Source organism: Zea mays, chromosome 4 (assembly GCF_902167145.1).
Source record: "Zea mays cultivar B73 chromosome 4, Zm-B73-REFERENCE-NAM-5.0, whole genome shotgun sequence".
Taxonomy (NCBI): domain Eukaryota; kingdom Viridiplantae; phylum Streptophyta; class Magnoliopsida; order Poales; family Poaceae; genus Zea; species Zea mays.
In genome coordinates this window covers 236,186,418-236,213,295 of record NC_050099.1, presented here as the reverse complement: position 1 = coordinate 236,213,295, position 26,878 = coordinate 236,186,418, and positions in this window count along the sequence as shown.

The following is a 26,878-nucleotide window of genomic DNA, read 5'->3' as shown; positions in this document are numbered from 1 at the left end:
GACATAATGCTTTCCATTTGCATGTGTGCAAGATTCCAAGCCGACCCTAAGGAAGCTCACCTTACGACCGTAAAACGAATCTTGAGATATTTAGTTTATACTCCTAAGTTTGGGCTTTGGTACCCTCGGGGATCCACATTCGATTTAATTAGTTATTCGGATGCCGATTGGGCGGGGTGTAAAATTAATAGAAAGAGCACATCAGGGACTTGCCAGTTCTTGGAAAGGTCTCTGGTGTCTTGGGCTTCAAAGAAGCAAAATTCGGTAGGTCTTTCTACCGCCGAAGCCGAGTATATTGCCGCAGGCCATTGTTGCGTGCAATTACTTTGGATGAGGCAAACCCTTAGGGACTATGGTTACAAATTAACCAAAGTTCCTCTTCTATGTGATAATGAGAGTGCAATCCGCATGGCGGATAATCCCGTTGAGCATAGCCGCACTAAACACATAGCCATTCGGTATCATTTTCTTAGGGATCACCAACAAAAGGGGGATATCGAGATTGCTTATATCAACACTAGAGAACAATTGGCCGATATCTTTACCAAGCCACTAGATGAACAAACCTTTAACAAACTTAGGCATGAGCTAAATATTCTTGATTCTAGGAATTTCTTTTGATGTTTTGCACACATAGCTCATTATTATACCTTTGATCATATCTCTTTCACGTGCTATGACTAATGTGTTTTCAAGTATATTTCAAACCAAGTCATAGGTGTATTGAAAGGGAATTGGAGTCTTCGGCAAAGACAAAGGCTTCCACTCCACTCCATCAAATTACATATCCTTCGCCGTCGCTCCAAGCAACTCTCCAACTTTGGTATAATCTTCACTCATATTTTATTTGCCAAAGGAGGAGAAAGTAGTTATCAAGGGCTTATATTTCACTCAAGTATCCGTTTTTGGCGATTCATGCCAAAGGGGGAGAAAGTATTAGCCCAAAGCAAAAGGACCGCACCACCACTAATTTTCAAAATTTTAAAGGTCTTGAAATGATGAACCTTTCAATTGATATCTTATTGTTTTCAAAAGGGGGAGAAAGTAGTATTTTCAAAATTAGTATCTTAAAACCCTCTTGAACACTACCCTCTTGAACACTAAGAGGAGAATTTTATTGAAAGGGAGTTTTGTTTAGTCAAAGGAAAAGCATTTGAAACAGGGGGAGAAAATTTCAAATCTTGAGAATGCTTCTCAAAATCTTATTCATTTACCTTTGACTATTTGCAAAAGAACATGAATTTACAAAAGAATTTGCAAAAACAAAACATATGGTGCAAGCATGGTCCAAAATGTTAAAAATAAAGAAACAATCCATGCATATCTTATGTGAATTAATATTGGCTCAATTCTAAGTAACCTTTGCACTTACAATTATGCAAACTAGTTCAATTATGCACTTCTATACTTGCTTTGGTTTGTGTAGGCATCAATCACCAAAAAGGGGGAGATTGAAAGGGAATTAGGCTTACACCTTTTTCCTAATTGATTTTGGTGGTTGAATTGCCCAACACAAATAATTGGACTAACTAGTTTGCTCTAGTCTATAAGTTTTACAGGTGCCAAAGGTTCACAATAAGCCAATAAAAAGACCAAGAAAGGGTTCAAACCAAGAGAGCAAAAGACAACCCAAAGGCACCCTGGTCTGGTGCACCGGACTGTCCGGTGCACCACCGAACAATGTCCGGTGCACCAGGGCACTCGACGCTGAACTCGCTACCTTCGGGAAATTCAGAGGGCACTCCGCTATAATTCACCGGACTGTCCGGTGAAGCACCGGACAGTGTCCGGTGCAACACCGGACTGTCCGGTGTACCAGCGGAGCAACGGCTACTTCGCGCGCAACGGTCGACTGCAACCGCATTCAATGCGCTACAGTGCGCGCCAGAGTCAGAGCACGCGCAGTTGGCGCACCGGACAGTCTACAGGACCTGTCTGGTGCACCACCAGACAGCCCAGAGGCCCCACCTGTCAGAGCTCCAACGGTCAAACCCCAACGGCTGGCTGACGTGGCTGGCGCACCGGACAGTGTCCGGTGGCGCACCGGACTTTCCGGTGCGCCATGCGACAGCACTCTCCCAACGGCCATTTTTAGTGGTTGGGGCTATAAATACCCCAACCACCCCACATTCAATGGCATCCAAGTTTTCCACCTTCAACACATTACAAGAGCTATAGCATTCAATTCTAGACACTCCAAAGAGATCAAATCGTCTCCTAAGTCCGGAATCACTCCAAATCAAATAGTGACTAGAGAGAGCGACATTTGTGTTCATTTGATCTCTTGCGCTTGGATTGCTTCTTTTCTTTCTCATTCTTCTTGTGATCAAACTCAATTGTAATCAAGGCAAGAGACACCAATTGTGTGGTGGTCCTTGCGGGAACTTCGTGTTCCGTTTGATTGAGAAGAGAAGCTCACTCGGTCTAAGTGACCGTTTGAGAGAGGGAAAGGGTTGAAAGAGACCCGGTCTTTGTGACCACCTCAACGGGGAGTAGGTTTGCAAGAACCGAATCTCGGTAAAACAAATCATCGTGTCTCGCTCTTTATTTGCTCTCGATTTGTTTTTGCACCCTCTCTCTCGGACCCGTTTATATTTCTAACGCTAACCCGGCTTGTAGTTGTGCTTAAGTTTATAAATTTCAGATTCGCCCTATTCACCCCCCCTCTAGGCGACTTTCAGGGAGGCAGAGCTCTTGGCTCGTCGGACCGCTGCGTTTTCCAGGAGACCCTTGAGTTCGCGCTGGATACGCCGCCCCTCGGTGGTGGATGGCTCCGGCATTGCTCGGAGTAGCATCGCCGCCGCAGTTAGATTCTGGCCGACCCCGCTGAAGGCCGGGGGCAGCCCTGCCCTGGCATCGTCAACGATACGGCGCTGGACGTCTCGGGCCTGATGACGCGCTCCTCCGGCTAGTGCTTGGCCTACCCACTCATGCTCGATGTTTTGTCGGAGCTGCACAAGCCGCCCCGCTTCTTCGTCGAGCTTGGCCTGCATCTCGCGGAATTGCTCGAGCTGTGTGTCCTGACCCCCTGCAGGGACTGGGACCACAGCTAGCTACCGCGGGATGTCAAAGCGAGACGCGGGCACAGGGGCGTTGTCATCTTGCGGCATGCCGAGGTGGTTGTCTTCGCCGTGATCCCCCTGATCGATGTGGAAACACTCGCGACTGGGGTCGCAACCCACGTCACCGAGGCTGAGGCCATCGTCAGAGCAGCCGGAGAGGCAGTAGTCACATGCGGACATGAAGTCTCGCATGGCACTGGGATCACTGAGTCCAGAGAAATCCCAACCAAAGTCGGAGTTGTCGTCTTCCTCGGAACTCACGGGTCCGGAGGTTGAGACGGTCGTCAGTCGGTCCCAAGATGACCACATATGATACCCTGGAAGGTCAGGGTATGCCCTTGCGAAAGCGCTCATCGAAGCGGGGTCGCTTGGTGGATCGAAGCTGAATCTAAAAGGGACAGGGTGTAAAGCAGACGATACCTCTTGGTCGATGGACGGTGGCGAAGTCGCGTCGGAGACGGGCTGCACCGTTATTTCGGGTACGAGGCTAACGCCCAGCAAGTCCTTCGCGAGGGTGCTGGCGTCATCAGTCCGCTTGGGGTTGGCACGTAGCGGGGAAGCGATACCCGTCATTGTCTCAGGTGCGAGGACAACACCCGACATGTCCCCCGCAAGGGTGCTGGCATCGTTGACTCGCTTTGGTCCGACAGCCGACGAGGTGCTGCCTCCTGCCTGGCCACGGTTGCCCCGTCTCCTCCTCCTCTGACGAGGAGGGTGGCGGGGCAAACCCGGGTGTTCCTCTTCTGCCACGGTGGGAAGTCGTCGTCGAGTTCGCCACCGCCGGGCGAGCCGACGACCGTTATTGCTGTCGCGCTGCGGGGGGAGGAGTACCATGTCGTAGCTGCCGTCAAGGGACATGAACTCGAGACTCCCGAAGCGGAGCACCGTCCCCGGCTGAAGAGGCTGCTGGAGGCTACCCATCTGGAACTCAACGGGAAAGTGTTCGTTAACATGCAGCGAGCCCCTACCTGGCGCGCCAACTGTCGGCGTTTCGGACCCGCGAGGACTGTCAACCGACCAGTAAATTTGTTGTTGCGTGTCCCTGCCCAGATGGGTTGATGCAAGATGGAACACAAGAGGGAAAATGAGGCTTATGTTATCTCGCACCGGGGTGCTCGTAGTTGGGGTTACAAGCGTCGCGCGAGGGAGCAAGGGCGAGAGAGAGAGAGAGAGAGTGAGTCCCTGCGTGTCTATGTCTCAACATCAACGTATTGTGTCAACGTGTCTCCCCGTCTGTCCACGACATCCCACGCGCCTTAGGAAGGCCATGTACATCCCCTTTTATAGATACAAGGAGATGCCCAGCTGTACAATGGGGTGTAGTTATGTGCTAACGTGGCTGGCGGAGAAGCGCCTTGAGCCCTGTACACGAGCTATCGTGGCCGTCAGAGAAGTGCCTTGAGCCCTATAGAAGCACAGCTGTCGGGTGGCATGGATCCTGCTGACGTTGTCTTGCTTCCGTAGGGGGTTAAGAGCGATCCGACATCATGGGCGCACACGGGGAACCATCATTACCTGTTGTCGGAGTAACCTTAGATGGGACACCGGTCTTGTTCCTTTGTAGCCTAAGGCAGCTAGCTAGGAGTAGGGTAATGATGTATCCCCTGTAGCGCAGTCGGTCCGAGACCCAGGTCGGGCGAGGCGGAGGCTTCTCCTAAGACCGAGGCTGAGGTCGGGCGAGGCGGAGTCCTTCTCCCGAGGCCAAGGCTGAGGCCAAGGCCTGAGGTCGGGCGAGGCGGAGATCTTCTTCCGAGGCCGAGGCCTGAGGTCGAGCGAGGCGGAGCTCCCTGTTGCGCCCGAGGCCAAGCTTGTGGGAGATCGTGACTCAGTTTTATCCTGGTGGTTGGCACAGTAGCCGGAGCGGGGCGAACAACGATGTTTTCCTATCAGATCGGTCAGTAAAGGGGGCGAAGTGATTGCGGTCACTTCGACCTTGCCGACTGAGGCACGCGTGTCAGGATAAGGTGTCAGGCGATCTCCGCATTAAATGTGCATGCGATATGGTCGGTTGGTAGGGCGATACGATCTGGGCTCCAGGCGAGCCGAGGGTGCGCTCACTGCCTGAGGAGGCCCTCGGGCGAGGCGTGAATCCGTCCGGGACTTCTGTTCCCGCCCGAGGCTAGGCTCGGATGAGGTCGCGTCCTTTGGTAGACAAGGCCCTGACTTGAACCGCGCTTTACCAGCCGTGTATGGTTTGTTCTGAAGATGTTTTCCAGCCGGATTAAGGAGCATTGGGGGTACCCCTAATTATGGTACCCGACAACACCTATTTTATTATGTGTTTATATAGTTTTTGTCCATATGATGCACATGATGAGTAAGCTCTTTTTCTTAATAAGGAATGAGTAAGCTGTTTATGTGCGCATCTATTGGTGACAATGCTTGTGTCGAAGTTAAGCATTTCATGGTTTAGTGATTTACATATGTCCCTAAACCACATTGATAAGTCCTTGGTGAAAATTAAGAGAGTTCATGGTAGGATAATGTGCTGATAATTCACCCTGGTTAAACACCTGGCCTTTTAGTGTCCCCTAGGAAAGGTATTTCCAAGCGGCACACCTGCTCTACAACTTTGAGTTGTGTTTAGATTAATATATGATATACGGGGTTCCTTTGCTCACATGTATTTGGATGCACCTATCTAGGTCTAGATCTATTGATTACATCTTTTGTGCAGGGTTGATGAGCTATCCCCGGATGAGTTTGAGCGTCTCATGAGTCATGACCATCGTTGGATGGTTGCCAACCCCCAATAGTTGAAGGTCTCTGGCTGGTTCCTCAATAGGAAAAAAGGATTGCAAGGATGGCAGGTTCTCTCAAGGTTGTTTCCAATGCCCTCACCATGAAGCTTAGCTCAGGGATGACCTTGAGAGACTGAAGAAGATCAAGTTAGTCTATTACCATTACCATATTTATGTGTCGAGGTTACTGATGTTTTGTGGCTATACATAAGTCAGCATGCCAACATAGTTACTGTCACGAAACTGCTGAAATATTAGTTGCACTTTTTTGTCTTCATTAGTGCTGTCGTTCATGGTTTTCATAATTGTACATAGCTTTTCATAATTGTACACTTGGTGAAGAAACTTGCTCATCTATGTTGGGAACTGTCATATGCTCTTTCGTCCATAGCTCTATTTTGTTGCTTGCACTCATTATATGATAGGAACCCCTTGTGTTATCTAGGAACCACCGTGGATGTGTCACTACTGGGGCATGCTTGTCCGCGGTCAGCACATTAAGACTACCGGGAGGCGTAGAAAGGCTGTAGGTGATAAAACTTATTTGGCGCCTATCTTGGAAGTTTATTATCTGTAGGATAGATGAATTGTTCTAGTTCATGAAACTTTTGCTGTCCGTGTGCTAAGCTGGTTGAATTGAATGTCCGTAGGATCCAATGTCGTTAGAAAAAGCTAAAATGTTTATGTTGGGGACTTGTTCTCAAATGCTATGAATCAAGAACAAGGCAACATAAAATGTTAAGTGCTAACACCCTTCGTCTTCCGAAACATTATTTCCCTAAGGTTATAATGATCTTCGGATGAAGGGCATACCTTCATCAATTCCTCATACATGAAGATATATGATTGTTAACAATCAATGAAGCATGTAAAGCATAAGTAACAATGTGTATAATAACATTATCATATATGTATTTCTTATCATATAAACGCAAAATCAACATAAAGACAATATTGAATTACATTTGGTACCTTCGGCTTGATAAACAGCAAAGGTACGATCGTGATGCGCAAATGCCAAGTCAGCGTGAACAGTACGGGGGTACTATTCATCTATTTATAGGCATGGGACGCAGCCCATGTGAAATTACATCCATGCCCTTTACATTTGCTAATGTCTATAAGGTAATTCATCAAGGTCTAAATAGCCTTTTCCCCTTTAAGTCGGTTCCCTTCCATGTTGTCATGCTGAAGCTCCCTTGCGCGTAGCTTCGTCGCTGCATCAATCTTCGTATTGTTCGTCCTTCTTCCACTGTGGTTCTGATCCGAGTCCGAAGGTACCTGTTCATGTATTACAACTCCGGAAACATTGTTAAATCACGTTTTTGAGGACCTTCGGAAGACGAAGGCCCCCAACAGTAGCCCCTCGCAAGATTAATTTGTTAGAATAACGAATTCAGATTGCGATAAGGACGAAGGCCCTAAGCCGAAGGTCCAAAAAAACACCTTCCCTTTGCTAGAATAGCAACAGTCAATGACAGATGGGGCCCTCCAACTTGGAGCGCACTGGGCGTATAAATAAGAACCCACCCCGAGCACATTTGGTACGCTATCTGCCGCCTGCTTTGCTTGCTCAATTTTTTAGCTCTTGCCAACCAACGCTTGCTTGGTTTCTTAGACTTTCTAAACTTCGGCTTTAAGGACACATTTTCACCATTTCCGAAGAAAAGATGTCTGAAGACAAAAAAGTTGTTGCTGAGACAAAGCTGAGCGAGAAGGAGAAGCTCCTTGAGGAGAAAACTGCTGGATTTATTGAGTCAATTGCAAAAACAAACACATAAAAGATAACTAAAGAGATATTAGAAGGCTTGTCTGAAGATACTGATGATAGCGACAGCTATGATGTGGAGAGTGGGGGCGAAGACTCTGAAGATCGTCCTTGGCGACCAAGTCATGCAGTCTTCAGGAAATCAACTATCAAACAGAGTCATCTTGATAATATGAGAGGAAGGTACTTTCGAGATATGTCTATTGTGAGGGCTGACGCAGACAGAGCCGTTCCTCCTCCTGAAGAAGACGAAGTTGTAATCTACCGAAGTTTCTTCAAAGCTGGACTTCGGTTCCCATTAAGTAGATTTGTGGTTGAAGTTTTAAAGATATATTAGTTTTTCCTTCACCAGATTACTCCCGAAGCAATTATCAGAATGGGGATCTTCGTCTGGGCTGTGAGAAGTCAAGGTCTGGAGTCAAGTGCAAAATGTTTTTGCAGTATGCATGAACGTTCCTATGAGACGAAGCCTTGGGGTAAGGAACAATATCATAACAATTTTGGTTGTTATGGCTTTGTTGCTCGTTCTGGCTCAAGCTACCTAGTGCCAACTTTTCGGAAGAGATGGCCCGGGGCCTGGATGGAAGAGTGGTTTTACGTGAAAAATGATTTGAAAGCAAGAGAAGATATTAAAGAAATCATTATGCGACCCATCTGGTCCCGCTTCGGCCTCCAAAAGTCGAAAGTAGAAACTGATGAGGTAGCCGAAGCATGCCGAAGGGCTTTCAGCACAGATTGTTCTTTTATTGGGACAAGGGACTTAGTCCAAGAACATGTAGCTTACAGGATATGGCCACTGATAGACAGCTAGGAAATGCCAAAAGAGACCATCAGCAACCCTAGCGAAGGTGGTTTAGTTCGATTGAAATACACCTTCAGGTTTGGAGACTAATTTATCGAATTAGACGATGACTAGCTGAAGTGTGTTGAAAATACTAGTGATGAACTACTTGGAGCATACTCCATGTCTGAAGATAATGCACTATCAGCGACCTTCGGGAGCCGAAAAAAGAAAAGGCTAAATAGAGTTTTTGATGCTATCGGATTTGTGTACCCTGATTACCGCTACCCGCCGCGGGGGCAGAAAAGAAAGGGTGCAACTTCTAGGAAGGCTGCTACTTCGGCTGCTTCAAGCGAGCCCGCACCGAAGAGGAAAAAGTTGAAGGTCCTTACTCACCGACCACGCTACATTGAACCGGCCATAGTGCCTGAATTTGGCGGTGAGACTTCTTCAGTTATTGAAGCCAAAGGACCTGCTCTTACGCAGAAGATTGAAGAGTCGGCTGCAATGTCAAAGAATGACAAAATTGAAAAATCGAGAATCGAAGGGGCAAAAACATTAGAAGTCCTAAGCCCTTCGGCAGGAGTGGAGGTGTCGAAGACACAAAAAGGTCTAGCAACGACCCTCAAGAGAAAAAGGATGGCTAGTGTACTAGATGTGCTGGAGACAATAAAAGCTTCAAGCTCTACTCCAGGGAAAACTGCCAAGGCTTCGAAAGCGCAGATTGAAACCGAGACAAAGCCGAACGAAGCCGAAGCTACAATGAGCCAGGCCGACGCCGAAGCTGGGCCTTCAGAGCCCGCCAAGGAGAAATCCTTAGAAACTGGAGAAAAGGCAGCGGAAGAAGAAGCTATAGAACAGATTCTGCCTGAAAAAGCTGCCGCTCCTACTCCCGAAGCGCCTTCCGAAGTCCTTGATTATATTATTCGGCACGCTTCGGGAAAAAGATTGTCTGAAGAAAAAAAATTTGAAGCTAAGCACTATGCCCGAGAACTAAAGTACCCGAAAGGGGCCTTAGTGTTTAATGGCACAGATGAAGATGACTTCTTGTATTGCCTCCCAGACAACAAAGAATTATCTGTCTACCGGGAGATGGCCAGAAGCATGGGGTTCCCGAAGCTTGAAGCTGGCCTCTGCGCCATGACGAAGGACGATCTTGCAGATAACCTTGCATATAACAGTCTGAAGGTACAAAAATTGTGTATTTTGGAAGTTTATGAATTTTGAATTATTCTTTTGTTCTTATATTAACCCATTCATTTTTTTCATATAGGGTTTAATACTTAGCAATGCCTTAAGGGCACAAAAGAATGCCGAAGACGAGAGTTGCACTATTGCTCTCAACAACCTTCGAACAGAGGTTATCAAGCTGAGGAATGAAGCTTTGGAAAAAGACAAAATTTTACTTACATTAGTGGATAAAGTAAAGGAGAATGAAGCTAACTTCAAAACTGAATTTGAAGCACAAAAGTCTGAGATTGAAGACCTTCGGAAACAGCTGTTCGAAGCTAAAGAAAAATGCGGTCTCGCAGAGGCTAACCGAGATATTAGTGAATATTGGAAGAACTACTTACAAAAAACAGTTGATGAACTTCGCGCATCCAAGGAGAGATGTTTCGAAAAATCCGTGGAGTGCGTGAAGAAAATAAAGAATAGCTTCGCCAACGTGGGCGCCTACTCGAACGAAGATAACTTCATACGGGGCGACCCTGAGGGCCCAATTGAGTGGATCAGCAGCGAAGCCGAAGCTTTTGAGGAAATTTTGAGTGACCGTGGGGACGTCTGTGCCTTCTCTGGTGCGAGGGGAATTGCAACTATTTTGGAGAAGTCAGGTTGTGAGCATGTTAAAACCTTGGCTCAGGCCGAAGCTGCCCTCTGCATTGATGATACGAAGGACCCCTCGGCCGAAGCAAGCTTAATAGGTGGAAACTTTTTCACTGACATATGGGAAAATGGTGGCTGAGGAATGGCCCATGAAATAATAAAGAAAAACAAAAAAGATATTCATGACACTCGAGAGTCAATAAAAGCAGCTAAAAAGGTTGCGGAGCTTGAGAGACGAATATGTATTACTTAATGGTTTTTAACTTTGTTGTTTATTTTTGTGACTTCGAACTGATTTATGTTTTCTACCACAGCTGAACTATCTCCTCCCCCAGAGCCCTTCGAGTCACTGACCGACCCAGAGGCAAAGGAATCAACAGAAATTATTAACATGGCCGAAACTATTGTAGACGAAGTCGTTACCCAACTGTTGACCGAAGCTGCAGATAAAGTTTTGAAAGAATAATAATAGCTATTGTAAAAACATTGCTAGAATATTAATGTAACATTTGCTGGACTATGCTTGTAATATTTGGTGCTCATGGGTTTTGAATGTAATATATGAATGGTTTTTGTAATTCATTTCTTTGCGATGCATGAAACTTTTATTTACATACCGTTTTTGAGCCTTCGGCGAAAAAACACCTTTCCTTCTTTTCATGCTTCGTAAAGAAGACCTTTTAAGCTTCATAAAAAATCCTCCAAGCATCGCAAAAACATTAATGCTTTGTCAACAATAGATTTTTTCCTCCACATCAGAGCTGATGAAGCTGTATTTCTTCAAAACTTATTTTGTGCCTTAGCACAATTTCACTTTTTCGAAGCATTCTTCGAAGGTCAACATTGTATCCCGAAGGTCAACAATTTTGTGCCATTGATGCAATATGATGTATGATGTTATGTTATGCGAGATGATGTGATGATGTTATGTTATGCAAAATGATATTTATGTCGAAGACACACACTCACACCCCTATAGTGGAATACACAATCTCTTTGCCGCTTATTTTTCGGCTTCACCGCTTATTTTTCGGTGTATCAGCGTTGACTTTTCGCTGTAAGTTCTGCATTCCCTTAGGAACGTCTTTTGAACTTCTTCGCCTTCTATTTCGACGGTATTCGCGTTGACTTTTCGCGCTTCGCCTTATATTTCAGCGGTATTTGGCTCTGCATTCCCTTTGGAACGACTTTTGAGCAGAAAACTTACACTGCGCTCCCTTAGGAATGACTTTTTGTATCTTCGGCAAACTTACGCTGCGTTCCGTAGAACGACTTTTGTAGCTTCAGAGATAATTGTAATGTGATTTTTAGCCGCGCGTTCCCTTAGGAACGACTTTTATGCTTCAGCGACTTTTTGGACTTCGTGAGTCTGTGGATAAGATATTTTTCACTTATGACAAAAATGAAGCTATTACAAGAAATTGAAAATGACAAGAAAACTAGGTTTTCAATAATTGTTCCTTAGTAAAAAAGGAAATGACAATGAATGTAAAAACTGTTTCAGGGGTAGGATATTTCTCAATAGATATGCTTCGATTCTGGCACAATACTGTTGACTGTGCGAGCTTCGGACTCCTCCCTGAAATCTCGCTGCTGATGGGTCTGTTGGCTCCCTTCTGGCTGCTGGCCTCGTGAATATACAGGTTGTAGTGGTGGCAGAGGTGGGGGCTGTGGCCAGGATGTCTGTGGCTGGCTAGGTGGTCGAAAAGGATTCACCGGAGGTGGGCGCCAATGTTGGGGACTTGTTCTCAAATGCTATGAATCAAGAACAAGGCAACATAAAATGTTAAGTGCTAACGCCCTTTGTCTTCCGAAACATTATTTCCCTAAGGTTAGAATGATCTTCGGACGAAGGGCATGAAGGGCATACCTTCATCAATTCCTCATACATGAAGATATATGATTGTTAACAATCAATGAAGCATGTAAAGCATAAGAAACAATGTGTATAATAACATTATCATATATGTATTTCTTATCATATAAACGCAAAATCAACATAAAGACAATATTGAATTACATTTGGTACCTTCGGCTTGATAAACAGCAAAGGTACGACCGTGATGCGCAAATGCCAAGTCAGCGTGAACAGTACGGGGGTACTGTTCATCTATTTATAGGCATGGGACGCAGCCCATGTGAAATTACATCCATGCCCTTTACATTTGCTAATGTCTATAAGGTAATTCATCAAGGTCTAAATAGCATTTTCCCCTTTAAGTCGGTTCCCTTCCATGCTGTCATGCCGAAGCTCCCTTGCGCGTAGCTTTGGCGCTGCATCAATCTTCGTATTGTTCGTGCTTCTTCCACTGTGGTTCTGATCCGAGTCCGAAGGTACCTGTTCATGTATTACAACTCCGGAAACATTGTTAAATCACGTTTTTGAGGACCTTCGGAAGACGAAGGCCCCCAACAGTTTATAATTTGGAATGGTCTTGCCACACAGATTTAACATATCATAGTAATGTTTGTCGTTTTTATCTATGTTTTATACTAATTTTTTAACTACCATGGCAACGCAGAGGCATACACTCTACTACTTATTAAGTCAATAGTGTAGATCACACCCCTGCCCCGCTTCCTTCCGTGCGCGCAACATCCGCAGCCCAGCCTGTGCCTACCCCCGCGACGTAGCAACCCCCGCCCCCCGTCGCTGCGCGCAACCCCCCTCCCCTGCAGGTACCGTGAAGAGCGGGTCGAGCATGCAGAGGTCCCGCGTGGGCAGCTCACATCGTCACATCATGGTGGCCTTGTCGATCTCCAGCGTCTGCATGGAGGCCGTGGCGGCCTCAACGCGAATCCAGCTACGCCCGCCACCGCCGCGCTTCTTCAGGTTGGGCACATCGAGGCCCCCTGGGAACCTCGATTTGCATATTGGCCAAAGCGATAATGGAATCTGAGCAGGGTTGTCAACGTGAATGAATGATTGATGACAAAACAAGAGGTGATGGCAAGTACTAAGGTCAGTGGAGCACTGTAAAGTCTAATGCCTTTCCTTCATTTGAAGAGGTATTGAGAGAGCAGATTGCAGGAGGCCAGTCTCATACACACAGGCCATGGACTGGTAAGGGTATGTTACTTCCTGACTGTAATTCAACATGTTTTTGCTCTACGAACCTACTACCAATGACCCCTCCTTTTTTGCATTTTGTAAGAGGAGAGACATGTTAAAAGACTCTATCTTGCAACTGCTACAACACCTGTGTCAACAGGGACAATTACCCATTATACACATCCAGTTAGTCGCGCTTCTATATGAGTTTCTGAAGGTAATTTTGAACTGAAATTGTTGATTCTATATGGTTACTGGTTCAAACAATATGTGTTTTGTGCTTTTATGCTGACACAATTATCTTACTTTGTCATACTTTGTTAATTTATTTTTTGATTTTCCACATAATTATCTCGGCATGCGAATAGACAATATTAAGCCCTCTTGAAAATGAAATTATGCACGGAAGTTGTTTATGTTACTTCTTGAAAATGAAATTATGTGTTGGAATTGGACACAGTTGAATGCAGCAAGAGCTCAAGAGATGCCAATGCGCAAGGTTCCTGAAGCATCGGCATCTGAGCCCCCAACCTCCCAAGTGCAACCGGATATGTATACTAATACGCATGGTTCCCAAATGCAACATCAGTAAAGCACAATAGGGGAGTTCAACCTGCTTCCTACTTCTCCGTTGATACTCTGTGCTATTCGGAACCCCTCAGCTGAGCTATCTCATCCAACCGGTCTTCTAATGCGTATATGTTAGACTGTAAAATGACGTCTAAAGGATGCTAGTGGCCATTGGCCTCCAGCTGTGCCTACACCATCCTCCATTCCTCCTCAACTTAACACTGCTAAATTTGTTAGTAATTAAGTACTTCAATAGCTTACATTTATATCTAAGGCCCTTATATAGAGTTCACACGCGGGTAACCAACCCTTTTTTAGCTTCATAGTTGTTCATAATATAGGACCATGTGTAATCTATTTAGTTGAGAAAATAAATATATAAAGACAACTAACCTACACGATGGCTCTTGTACTTATAGCTAGATGGTTCTCAGTGTTTTCAGGAACTTCTTTTTTCTTTCGCAAAATACTATCTTGCTAACAATACCTCCTATGACCTGCTTACATATAATAAACACACACATATACTAATATTCTTATGTCTCATGATATTCGTTGTTACTTATATTTAAATGAGTCCTAGGTATGGCTTGCTGGAATATGTGTTCCTCATGTTGAAATTGTCATTGAGATTATGAATAACTCTTTTTGGAAGTTGTTTTGCTTAAGATTTTGGAAGGAGAAAATTTCCTCAATGGCATTGAGGACATATGCATAAATTAGTAGAAAATAACATTTATGTGAGGATTCTTTTCCCTCTCGTTGTATTGCTATATTTGTCTATATATTCAAAATCATATATTGATTCTTTAGAAATAACTAGGTCAGTACCCGTGCGTTGCAACGGGAACATATAATACCATGATAACTTATATACAAAATATGTCTTATATTGTTATAAGAAAATATTTCATAATCCATTTGTGATCCTAGCCATACATAAATTTTGTTATTTTAATTTAGTTGTTTCACTACTACATTGCAACCATCAGTATCATGCAGACTTCGATATATGTCATGATTTGCATGGTCTCATTATTGGAGAGCACGTGCCACACCTACCGGTAGAAGTTCCGTTGTACATCGTTAGTCATCAGGCACGCACCACCATACACGCTTGCTTAAACAAAAAATGCAAGTGTGTGTTTGCGAAGAGAATTAAAGGCAGGCCGGCACAAAAGGTACCCCGACGATGGCGAGTGGTCATTGTTGTCGGTCCACCTCTGCTCACCTCCGGTGTCGAGATGACGCCACAATCCTTGATATAATAGTCGTCGAACGCGCGCGATATGGTGAGTACCGATCACTCTTGGCTGGGCTGCCAAATGAAGTGCACCCCGGGCTCATCAACGAGGTAGTACACCTGGTCGTTGCACCACCGGATGTGCTACTCCTCTACATACATCTTGTTCGAGAACACTCACACAACAAAAACAATGGTCGTCATTCCAGCGCACAAGAATTCATGGCCGGTCAGTAGCGACTTACGTGGCAGGTTAGGCTTCAGTTGGATGATGAGCTAGACGACGTGATGGCGTCGTCGTAGGTTGCGATGCCCAGAACAACCCGAGAGTCGTCGACATTGGCGACGACCATGAGGTCCCCATGTTTGATGATGGACAGCGCGGTGCAGCCGCTCTAGACCACGTCCAAGCGGCGGCTGCGCCAGAGCTTGCCGTACATAGCGGCGCATGGGCCATGTAGGACTGCTTCCAGAGGTCAAACTGGCAGTCGCCAAGTTTCTTCTCGTCGTCGGTGAGCGACGCCAACGCGAGCGCCTCGTGCTAGTGGTGTTTGTTCGGGGTTTCCAAGTAAGAAACATGGATTCACCTTTGGCATTGGTTTATGAAAATGATTTATAAGTTAGATCCATGGAAAAATATTACGGAGAATAAATGTTACACATGCAAAAAAAAGTATTTAAGTTGAAAACATTATTCAAACAAAAGAAATTGCATGCAAGGCTCTTCTTTAAATACTACTCCCTCAATCCAAAAATATAATTTAATAATCTCAGTGATACTTATCTACTACTACACATTGTGCAAGGGTAGCAGGTGGGCTTCGGGAGAGATGTATTATATGTTTTTACTATAATAGATGTAGACATAAACACACATGTGGTGTAGTGGTAGCTACAAACACATTTATTTGAGAGGTCGCAGGTTCGAATCCCCTTGGAGCCTGTTTTTTTAATTTAATTTTAGCTAGGCGTGGGATGCACGTGAGAATGAGAATAGGCTTTGTGGGAGCCGGGAATGGAAATGTGAATGGGCTTTGCAGGGAGAGGGTCCAGCTGGGAATGGGAATGAGCTTTGCAGTGAGGACGGAATGAGAATGACAGAACACAGAATGGTAGTATTAGAAATAATTTATGCGATATTATAATGTTTGTTCGTCATCAGTTCATTCTATTTAAGTTAGCGTATTTACAATAATAATATATATTTATATTGGCTATATAATATTAGTGTTATAATAATATTTAATTTTAGCTAGGCGTGGGATGCACGTGAGAATGAGAATAGACTTTGTGGGAGCCGAGAATGGAAATGTGAATGGGCTTTGCAGGGAGAGGGTGCAGCTGGGAATGGGAATGAGCTTTGCAGTGAGGACGGAATGGGAATGGCAGAACACGGAATGGTAGTATTAGAAATAATTTATGCGATATTTGTCGGCGTTTCGAGACAGGGGGGTCCCTAAGCCGACGAGTGAGTGTGCTGCGTGCCCCAGCCCAGATGGGTCGAGCGCGTGGGCGAGCGCGAAGGGGGAGAGGCGAGGTGGCTGGAGTCGAGCGTGAGAGAGGTGGAAGTCCCGCGACCTTCGTGTTCGTCCCGCGCCCAGGTCGGGTGCGCTTGCAGTAGGGGGGTTACAAGCGTCCACGCGGGTGAGGGAAGCGAGCGGCCCCAAGAGAGCGTCTGTCCCGTCCTCGGTCCCGCGCGGCCAACCTTCTCTGAGAAGGCCCTGGTCCTTCCTTTTATAGTCGTAAGGAGAGGATCCAGGTGTACAATGGGGGGTGTAGCAGAGTGCTACGTGTCTAGCGGAGGGAGAGCTAGCGCCCTAGGTACATGCCAATGTGGCAGCCGGAGAGATCTGGGCACCCTGCTGGCGTGATGTCGTGGCTGCCGGAGGTGCGGCGGAGCCTAGCGGAGGGACAGCTGTTGGAGCGGTCGAGTCCCTGCTGACGTCGTTCTGCTTCCGTAAGAGAGCTGGGGGCCGCCGTCGTCATAGAGCTTGTGGAGCGCCATCATTGCCCCTCCGGCGGAGCTGGCCGGATGGGACGCCGGTCTTGTTCTCCGTGACCCGAGTCGATTCGGGGTAGGATGATGATGGCGCTTCCTGTTGACGTGGCGGTCTGTGCCCTAGGCAGGGCGACGTGGGGGTTCCTCCGAAGCCGAGGTTGAGTCTGCCTTCCGTTGCCGTGGCCGAGCCCGAGCCATGGGGTCGGGCGAGGCAGAAGTCGTTCGGCCGAGGCCAGGGCGGAGTCCGAGCCCTGGGGTCGGGCGAAGCGGAGTTTCGTCGTCTTCCGGGTCTTAGCCCGAGTCCGAGCCCTGGGGTCGGGCGGAGCGGAGTTCGCCGTCTTCCGGGTCTTAGCCCGAGTCCGAGCCCTAGGGTCGGGCGGAGCGGAGTTCGCCGTCTTCCGGGTCTTAGCCCGAGTCCGAGCCCTGGGGTCGGGCGGAGCGGAGTTCGCCGTGGCGCCTTTGTCAAGACCTGACTGCCGGTCAGACTCACTCTGTCGAGTGGCGCTGCAGTCGGAGTGGCGCAGGCGGCGCTGTCCCTCTGTCAGACTGGTTAGTGGAGCGGTGGAGTGACGGCGGTCACTTCGGCTCTGCCGGGGGCGCGTGTCAGGATAAAGGTGTCAGGCCACCTTTGCGTTAAATGCCCCTGCAATTTGGTCAGTCGGTGTGGCGATTTAGTCAAGGTTGCTTCTGAGCGAAGCCAAGGCCTCGGGCGAGCCGGTGATGTGTCCGCCATAAAAAGGGGGCCTCGGGCGAGACGGAAGTCTCTCGAGGTCGGCTGCCCTTGGCCGAGGCTAGGCTCGGGTGAAGCATGATCGGGTCACTCGTGTGGACTGATCCCTGACTTAATCGTACCCATCAGGCCTTTGCAGCTTTATGCTGATGGGGGTTACCAGCTGAGAATTAGGCGTCTTGAGGGTACCCCTAATTATGGTCCCCGACAGTAGCCCCCGAGCCTCGAAGGGAGTGTTAGCACTCGCTTGGAGGCTTTTGTCGCACTTTTTTGCAAGGGGACCAGCCTTTCTCGGTTGCCTTTCGTTCCGGCGGGTGCGCGCGAGCGCACCCGCCGGGTGTAGCCCCCGAGGCCTCGGAGGAGTGGTTACACTCCTTCGAGGTCTTAATACCTCGCGTAACGCTTCGGCTGGCCTGGTCGTTCCCTCATGCGAACTGGCCGTAGCCCGGGTGCACGGTCGGGGCCCAAGCTCTCGGGCTGGTATGTTGACGCTGTCAACGATTTGGCCGGAGCCGGTTTTTGCGAGAGCAGCCCTCGAGCCCCCGCACAGGGCGAGAGGACGATCAGGGACAGACTCGACTTTTTACATACGCCCCTACATCGCCTTTCCGCAAGGAGGAGGGGGGGAGTGCGCCATGTTACCCTCGATGGGCACCGAACATGGTGTCTCCGGTGAGCTGCAAGCGGGTAATCCGAGTGGACGTCCGTGCCCCGTTCGTTGGGGGTCGGCTAGGGGCCCGGAGGCACGCCCAAAAGTACCTGCGGGTGATTTGCCGGACCCGGTCCCCTGGCGACGGGGTCCGAGGGCTCGATGCCTCCCTCCGATGGGATTCTGTTACAAGATCGTTCCCGCTGGTCTCGGAAATGTCCTAGGGTACCTCGGGAGCGCAGCCCGAGCCTCGGTTATGTATCGAACGTACCCCTGGTCATCCCTCGCTCGGTGTCTGAGGCGACTGTGAACCCTTCGGGGGCCAGCCTTCGAACCCCTGATCAGTAATGGGCGCGGAGCCCGAGTAGCCTGAGGCGGCCATGGAACCCTTCGGGGGGCTGGCCTTCGAACCCCTGACCAGTAGTGGGTGTCGGGCCCACGCGATCTGAGGCGGCTGTTGAACCCTTCGGAGGGCCAGCCTTCGAACCCCTGATCAGTAGTGGGGGGCTCGGAGCCCGGTTCCTTCGCGGAGAAGGATCCCTTTCGGGGTGTCCCCCTTTCCCGGTCCCTGTTGCAAGAGATAGAGAAAGAGGAAAACGGAAAAGGATATGAAATCGGACGACGTGGCGTACCTTTTCTGACGCGGTTATTATGGCGAAGGTGAAGCGTCGCGCGCTCCTCCCGTCAGAGACGCCGCCTGTCCCGCCGCGGAGTAAATGCGACGGGGCGAGTGGTTGGCGGGGCGGCCGTTGCGCGCGTGCGATCCGTTCGAGGAACGGGTCACGGGTGCAACGTTTCCACGCCGTGAGAGGAGGCTCTCTTGCTGTCCCAGGATGGGACGTGAGCCTGGCTGACGACGTGACCGCTGCGCCCGCCCGCCTGCCATCGCCATTACTGCCGGCCCACTTTCGGTCGCTTTGACCGACGCGCCAGGCTGGCGCTGTTGGGTCGCCTCGAGTCGCGGTACTGGCTCCGCAACAGAAGAGGCGCGATGGTGGCACAAGTGGCGGTGCGGTTGCTTGCATGCAGCAACTGGCGCGCCGGTTGCTCGACGCGTGGGCCTGGGTTCCCAAGCTGACGTGTCAGAAGTCGGAGAAGCGCGTCCACCTGGCGCGGTTGCATGCTGCCTGCATGGCTGCCCGCCCCTTCTGCCCGTTGGTCTGGGCGAAAATGGGGGGTCGCTTGTAACCGCTGGACGGTCGTGCGCACCACGCGCGGCGGTTTGGCTTCTTCTGCCCTGAGCCGGCTTGCATGACATGCGGGACCCGACCCCCGAGTCGCAGGGGAGGGCCTTGGAGCGTGTTGGAGAAGACTCAACCTGTGGCGCCTGGGGGCGCACGTAGGGAGAGTTGCCTTTAAAAGGAGGGAGACTCCTTTCGGAAGGCAACCATGTCTTCTTCCTCCCTTAAGCGTCGTGTCTTCCCATCTTCCAAGCCCCCGGATGGGGGGTATCCGCCGCCTTTCCACCTCCTCGTTGGAGGAACGCAACTTCATGGGAGTTGGTACCTCTCAGCCATCGTTCGGCTTCAAGGATTTTCATCAGCCGGCCCGGCCGTACCCCCATGCCGTCGATCACCCAGGACGGTGACCGCCGGTTTCTGGGTGGGGAAGAGCAAGCCGGGCTGCGATCTTGGTCCCACCCTCAGCTTCAAGGATGTTCATCATCCCCGCTGGGGCGGGAACCACGCTGAGCCGGCGCTCTACCTTCCGCGAGGGTCCGCGGGTCGCCCCTTCCCGCGGCGTTTGGGGGTGGAGGCGCTCGCTGGCCCTGCGGACGGCGCGGACTTAGACAACGTGGGGCTGATCGACGGCGGGCGTCGTCACCTCCAGCGTGTCGGAGTCGTCGGCCGGGCTTCCGGCGGCCCCTCCTGCCGGAGGGTGACCGCCGCATCGTGTGCACGGGAGGACCACCCACGATTCCGCGCGCCGTTAGGGCGGCGTTCGTGTTCTGGGGTGGTCCTGCTTTTGCACTGGGACGGCGCCCTTGCGCGGAGGCCGGCGCCCCACTCGTTTGGGAGGATTTGAGTGGGGATCTGCCGGGGGGCTGGTGTCCCCGCCATCGGCGCCGAGGCGGAGGCGGCTCGAGAAGTCCCCGTCACCGACGGGATCACTGCCACCACCCGCGCCCCGGGCCACCGCGCCGGCGTGCTTGTCCTCGCCCCTCGAGCGTCGGCGGGGGCGAGGGCAAGATCGCAGCAGCGCCGACCCACTGTCGCCGTAGTCAGGATGGGCGGCGGCGAGCCGGCCGTCGGTCTTCTGTTGCTCCGCAGGCCTTCCCCATAGAGTGGGGTCGTTCGTACCTGCGGAGAGGGGAACCGGAGTTCCGTTCGTAATGGCACTTCGAATGCCAGCGTTTTTTGTTCATTGTGGCTGTCGGGGCCTGAACATGTATGTAATTTCGGCACGGAGCCGTGTTTTTTCCTCATTTTCGAGCACTAAGTCTCGCCTGTTGATTATCTGAACCGCTTTACCAAGCATGAGTCGCCCCGTGTTAAGGTGACGGGTGAGGTATCCGTATCCCGGAGGCGTAGGAATCCCTCGGCCCGTTTGGCCTTGTTGTCTGGGGCTCCTCTAGCTTAGTTAAAGAGACCCCTCGGCCGCCCTTCGGTGGACCGAGGCCAGGGGTAGCGATGTCAGTATGAACAGAGGCGGAGTTGGCTCGAGAATGGGAACCTGGTTGGCCGGAGCCTAGTCGTGTTGTCCGTCAGCGGAGCCGACGCCAAAGCCGATCAGTTGAGGCCTCGGGTCGGGCTGGCGCCCTTGGAAGCCAGTTGACCGAGGCCCCGGGGGTAACCGGTTGAGCCGCCTGCTCGGGCCGGATTCCCGGAGGAGTCCCTGGATCGCGTCGCCGCCCGAGGCTGGGTCGGGCTTTGCTGAAGACGTCGTCGATGCCGAGGGTGCTACGGCTCCCTTCAGCGTGAAGACCCGAGCCTGCAGGATCAGATCATCTTGTAGCGTGTGCTTTCTGCGGCCGCCGAGGCCAGAAAAAACACACCCTCGCCACGCTTGCGAAGCTGCGCCTTTTTTCCTCTTGTTTCGCGCATCTGGACTCTGTCGGTAACAGGGATGTTTGTGTGAGCGAGAGTTGCTTTTCGCGGAAGGGACGAGTGAGGTATCCGTATCCCAGAGGCGTGGGAATCCCTCGGCTCGGTCGGCCTTGCCGCTTACGCGTACTTTCACCCGTCCATGAGGCCCTGTCCCCGACTTAGTCGAGAAAGCTTGAAGGACTGCTTCGGCAGGAGAGCTTCCAAACGTGAAGACTTGTTCGGTCCACGGAGTCGCTTTATCCGAGCGCAAGTTACTTATCGCAGAAGGTGATGAGTGAGGTATCTGTATCCCGGAGGCGTAGGAGTCCCTCGGCTCGGTCAGCCTTGGCTGCTTACGTGTACTCCGTCGTTTCCAGGATCCGCTTTTCGAAGTAGTCAAGAAGCATGAAAGAAATCCTGCTAAAAAGAGATCCTTTTTCGAGGAAAAATTCGACGCAGAGGGGGTCTCCCCCCTTTTTAGCCCCCGAGGGAGGGTCGGGCTTTACCGAGGCTAGGCCGACCCTTCCTTGACGACTAAACTTTGCGTAGGTGCGAGGTATATGAACAACTTGAAAACATCTTAAGGGTAGAAGCGACGTAGCTGTTTGATGTTCCAAGCGTTGCCGTAGATTTCGCCTTGGTTGTTGGCCAGCTTGTATGTTCCGGGCTTCAGAACTTTGGCGATGACGAATGGCCCTTCCCAGGGGGGCATGAGCTTGTGCCTCCCTCGGGCGTCTTGCCGCAGCCGGAGCACCAGATCGCCCACCTGGAGTTCTCGGGACCGGACCCCTCGGGCGTGGTAGCGTCGCAGGGACTGTTGGTACCGCGCCGAGTGTAGTAAGGCCCTGTCCCGAGCTTCCTCCAGCTGGTCCAGCGATTCCTCTCGGCTAGCTTGGTTGCTTTGTTCGGTGTAGGCCCTCGCCCTCGGGGAGTCGTATTCCAGGTCAATGGGCAAGATAGCTTCAGCCCCGTAGACCAGGAAAAACGGCGTGAAGCCCGTGGCACGACTCGGCGTCGTCCTTAGGCTCCAGACCACCGAGGGGAGTTCCTTCATCCATCGCTTGCCGAACTTGTTGAGGTCGTTGTAGATTCGAGGCTTGAGCCCTTGTAGAATCATGCCGTTGGCACGCTCTACTTGCCCATTCGACATGGGATGAGCCACGGCGGCCCAGTCCACCCGGATATGGTGATCCTCGCAAAAATCCAAGAATTTTTTGCCGGTGAACTGGGTGCCGTTGTCGGTGATGATGGAGTTCGGGACCCCGAAGCGATAGATGATGTTGGTGAAGAACGCCACCGCCTGCTCGGACCTGATGCTGTTCAGAGGTCGGACCTCGATCCACTTGGAGAATTTGTCGATGGCAACCAGCAGGTGCGTGTAGCCCCCGGGCGCCTTCTGCAAGGGACCGACGAGGTCCAGACCCCATACAGCGAAGGGCCAGGTGATGGGTATTGTCTGCAGAGCCTGAGCGGGCAGGTGCGTCTGCTTCGCGTAGAATTGGCACCCTTCGCAGGTGCGGACAATTCTAGTGGCGTCAGCCACCGCCGTTGGCCAGTAGAAGCCTTGCCGGAAAGCATTTCCGACAAGGGCTCGGGGCGCTGCGTGGTGGCCGCAAGCCCCCGAGTGTATTTCTTGCAGCAGTTCCCGACCTTCGGCGATGGAGATGCATCGCTGGAGGATGCCCGAGGGGCTGCGATGGTAGAGCTCCTCTTCGTCGCCCAGCAAGACGAATGACTTGGCGCGTCGCGCTACCCGCCGAGCCTCGGCTTGGTCGAGCGATAGCTCTCCTCGGCGGAGATATTGCAGGTACGGGGCCTGCCAATCTTGATCTGGCGTGGCCCCGCTCTGCCCTTCCTCGATGTTCAGTGCCCCGCCCTCGGGGGCCGAGGGTACCTCGGGCTGTGACGAGGGTACCTCGGGCTGAGCCGAGGGTACCTCGGGCTCGGGCGCGTCGTCGAGCTTGACGGAGGGTTGATGCAGATCCCGGGAGAAGACGTCCGGGGGGACTGTCGTTCGTCCCGAGGCTATCTTAGCCAGCTCGTCTGCGGTTTCGTTGTAGCGCCGAGCGATGTGGTTGAGCTCGAGCCCGAAGAACTTGTCTTCCAGGCGCCGTACCTCGTCGCAGTAGGCCTCCATCTTCGGGTCGCGGCAGTGGGAGTTCTTCATGACTTGGTCGATGACGAGCTGCGAATCACCGCGGGCGTCGAGGCGTCTGACCCCTAGCTCGATGGCGATGCGCAATCCGTTGACCAGAGCTTCGTACTCGGCCACATTGTTGGACGCCGGGAAATGGAGGCGCAGCACGTAGCGTAAGTGCTTTCCGAGGGGCGAGATGAAGAGCAGGCCTGCGCCAGCCCCCGTCTTCATCAGCGACCCGTCGAAAAACATGGTCCAGAGCTCCGGTTGGATCGGAGTCGTTGGCAGCTGGGTGTCGACCCATTCGGCCACGAAATCCGCCAACACCTGGGACTTGATGGCCTTCCGAGGGGCGAACGAGATCGTTTCGCCCATGATTTCCACCGCCCACTTTGCGATCCTGCCCGAGGCCTCTCGGCACTGGATGATCTCCCCCAGGGGGAAGGATGACACCACAGTTACCGGATGAGATTCAAAGTAGTGTCGCAGCTTCCGCCTCGTCAGGATCACAGCATACAGCAGCTTTTGAACTTGTGGGTAGCGGATCTTAGTCTCGGACAGCACTTCGCTGATGAAGTAGACCGGCCTCTGAACGGGCAATGCATGCCCTTCCTCTTGCCTTTCGACCACAATCGCGGCGCTAACCACCTGAGTGGTCGCGACGACGTAGACCAAGAGGGCTTCTCCGTCCGCCGGGGGCACCAAGACAGGCGCCTTTGTAAGGAGCGCCTTCAGGTTGCCGAGGGCTTCCTCGGCCTCAGGGGTCCAAGCGAAACACTCGGCCTTCCTTAAGAGGCGGTACAGAGGCAGACCTCTTTCGCCGAGGCGTGAGATGAAGCGGCTCAGGGCCGCGAGGCATCCCATGACCCTCTGTACCCCTTTTAAGTCCTTGATGGGTCCCATGCTGGTGATGGCCGCGATCTTCTCCGGGTTGGCTTCGATGCCTCGCTCGGAGGCGATGAACCCTAGGAGCATGCCTCGGGGCACCCCGAAGACACACTTCTCAGGATTAAGCTTGACTCCTTTCGCCTTGAGACACCGAAATGTCACTTCAAGGTCGGAGAGGAGGTCGGAAGCCTTCCTTGTCTTGACTACGATGTCATCGACGTAGGCCTCGACTGTGCGACCGATGTGTTCGCCGAACACATGGTTCATGCACCGCTGGTACGTCGCGCCCGCATTCCTCAATCCGAACGGCATGGTGACATAGCAGTACATGCCGAACGGCGTGATGAAAGAAGTCGCGAGCTGGTCGGACTCTTTCATCCGGATCTGGTGATACCCTGAGTAGGCATCGAGGAAGGACAGGGTTTCGCACCCAGCGGTGGAATCCACGATTTGGTCGATGCGAGGCAGAGGGTAGGGAACCTTCGGACATGCTTTGTTGAGACCAGTGTAGTCTACACACATCCGCCATTTCCCCCCTTTCTTCCTCACGAGCACAGGGTTGGCAAGCCATTCGGGATGGAATACCTCTTTGATGAACCCTGCTGCCATTAGCTTGTGGATCTCTTCGCCAATCGCTCTGCGCTTCTCCTCATCGAATCGGCGCAGAGGCTGCTTGACGGGTCGGGCTCCGGCCCGAATATCCAGCGAGTGCTCGGCGACATCCCTCGGTATGCCGGGCATGTCCGAGGGACTCCACGCAAAGACGTCGGCGTTTGCGCGGAGAAAGTCGACGAGCACTGCTTCCTTTTTGGGGTCGAGCTCGGAACCGATCCGGACCTGCTTGGTGGTGTCGCCACTGGGGTCGAGAGGGACGGCCTTGACCGTCCCCGCTGGCTCGAAGTTGCCGGCGTGGCGCTTCACGTCTGGCACCTCCTTGGAGAGGTTCTCCAGGTCGGCGATGAGGGCCTCGGACTCGGCGAGGGCCTCGGCGTACTCCACGCACTCCACGTCGCATTCGAACGCGTGTTTGTACGTGGGGCCGACGGTGATGACCCCGTTGGGGCCCGGCATCTTGAGCTTCAGGTAGGTGTAGTTGGGGATGGCCATGAACTTCGCGTAGCATGGCCTCCCTAGCACGGCGTGGTAGGTTCCTCGGAACCCGACCACCTCGAACGTCAGGGTCTCCCTTCGGAAGTTGGAGGGTGTCCCGAAGCAGACGGGGAGGTCGAGTCGCCCGAGGGGCTGGACGCGCTTCCCAGGGGTGATCCCGTGGAAGGGCGCAGCACCTGCTCGGACGGAGGACAGATCGACGCGCAGGAGCTTGAGGGTCTCGGCGTAGATGATGTTGAGGCAGCTGCCCCCATCCATCAGGACCTTGGTGAGCCTGACATCGCCGACAACGGGGTCGACGACGAGCGGGTATTTCCCCGGGCTCGGCACATGATCGGGGTGGTCGGCCTGGTCGAAAGTGATGGGCTTGTCGGACCAGTCTAGGTAGACTGGCGCCGCCACCTTCACCGAGCAGACCTCCCGACGCTCTTGTTTGCGGTGCCAAGCCGAGGTATTCGCCTCATGCCCTCCATAGATCATGAAGCAGTCGCGGACCTCGGGGAATTCTCCTGCGAGGTGATCTTCGTTCTTGTCATCGTCGCGGGCCCTACCACCCTCGGCAGGTGGCCCGGCCCTGTGGAAGTGACGCCGAAGCATAACGCACTCCTCGAGGGTGTGCTTGACGGGCCCCTAATGGTAGGGGCACGGCTCCTTGAGCATCTTGTCGAAGAGGTTCGCACCTCCGGGGGGCTTCCGAGGGTTCTTATACTCGGCGGCGGCGACAAGGTCCGCGTCAGCGGCGTCGCGTTTCGATTGCGACTTCTTCTTGCCTTTCTTCCTGGCGCCGCGCGGAGCAGACGCCTCGGGAACCTCTTCCGATGGGCGGCCCTGGGGCTGCTTGTCCTTTCGGAAGATAGCCTCGACCGCCTCCTGGCCAGAGGCGAACTTGGTGGCGATGTCCATCAGCTCGCTCGCCCTGGTGGGGGTTTTGCGACCCAGCTTGCTTACCAGGTCGCGGCAAGTGGTGCCGGCGAGGAACGCGCCGATGACATCCGAGTCGGTGATGTTGGGCAGCTCGGTGCGCTGCTTCGAGAATCGCCGGATATAGTCCCGGAGCGACTCCCTCGGCTGTTGCCGGCAGCTTCGAAGGTCCCAGGAATTCCCGGGGCGCACGTATGTGCCCTGGAAATTGCCAGCGAAGGCTTGGACCAAGTCGTCCCAGTTGGAGATCTGCCCCGGAGGCAGGTGCTCCAACCAGGCGCGAGCAGTGTCAGAGAGGAACAGGGGGAGGTTACGGATGATGAGGTTGTCGTCGTCCGTTCCACCCAGTTGGCAGGCAAGGCGGTAGTCCGCGAGCC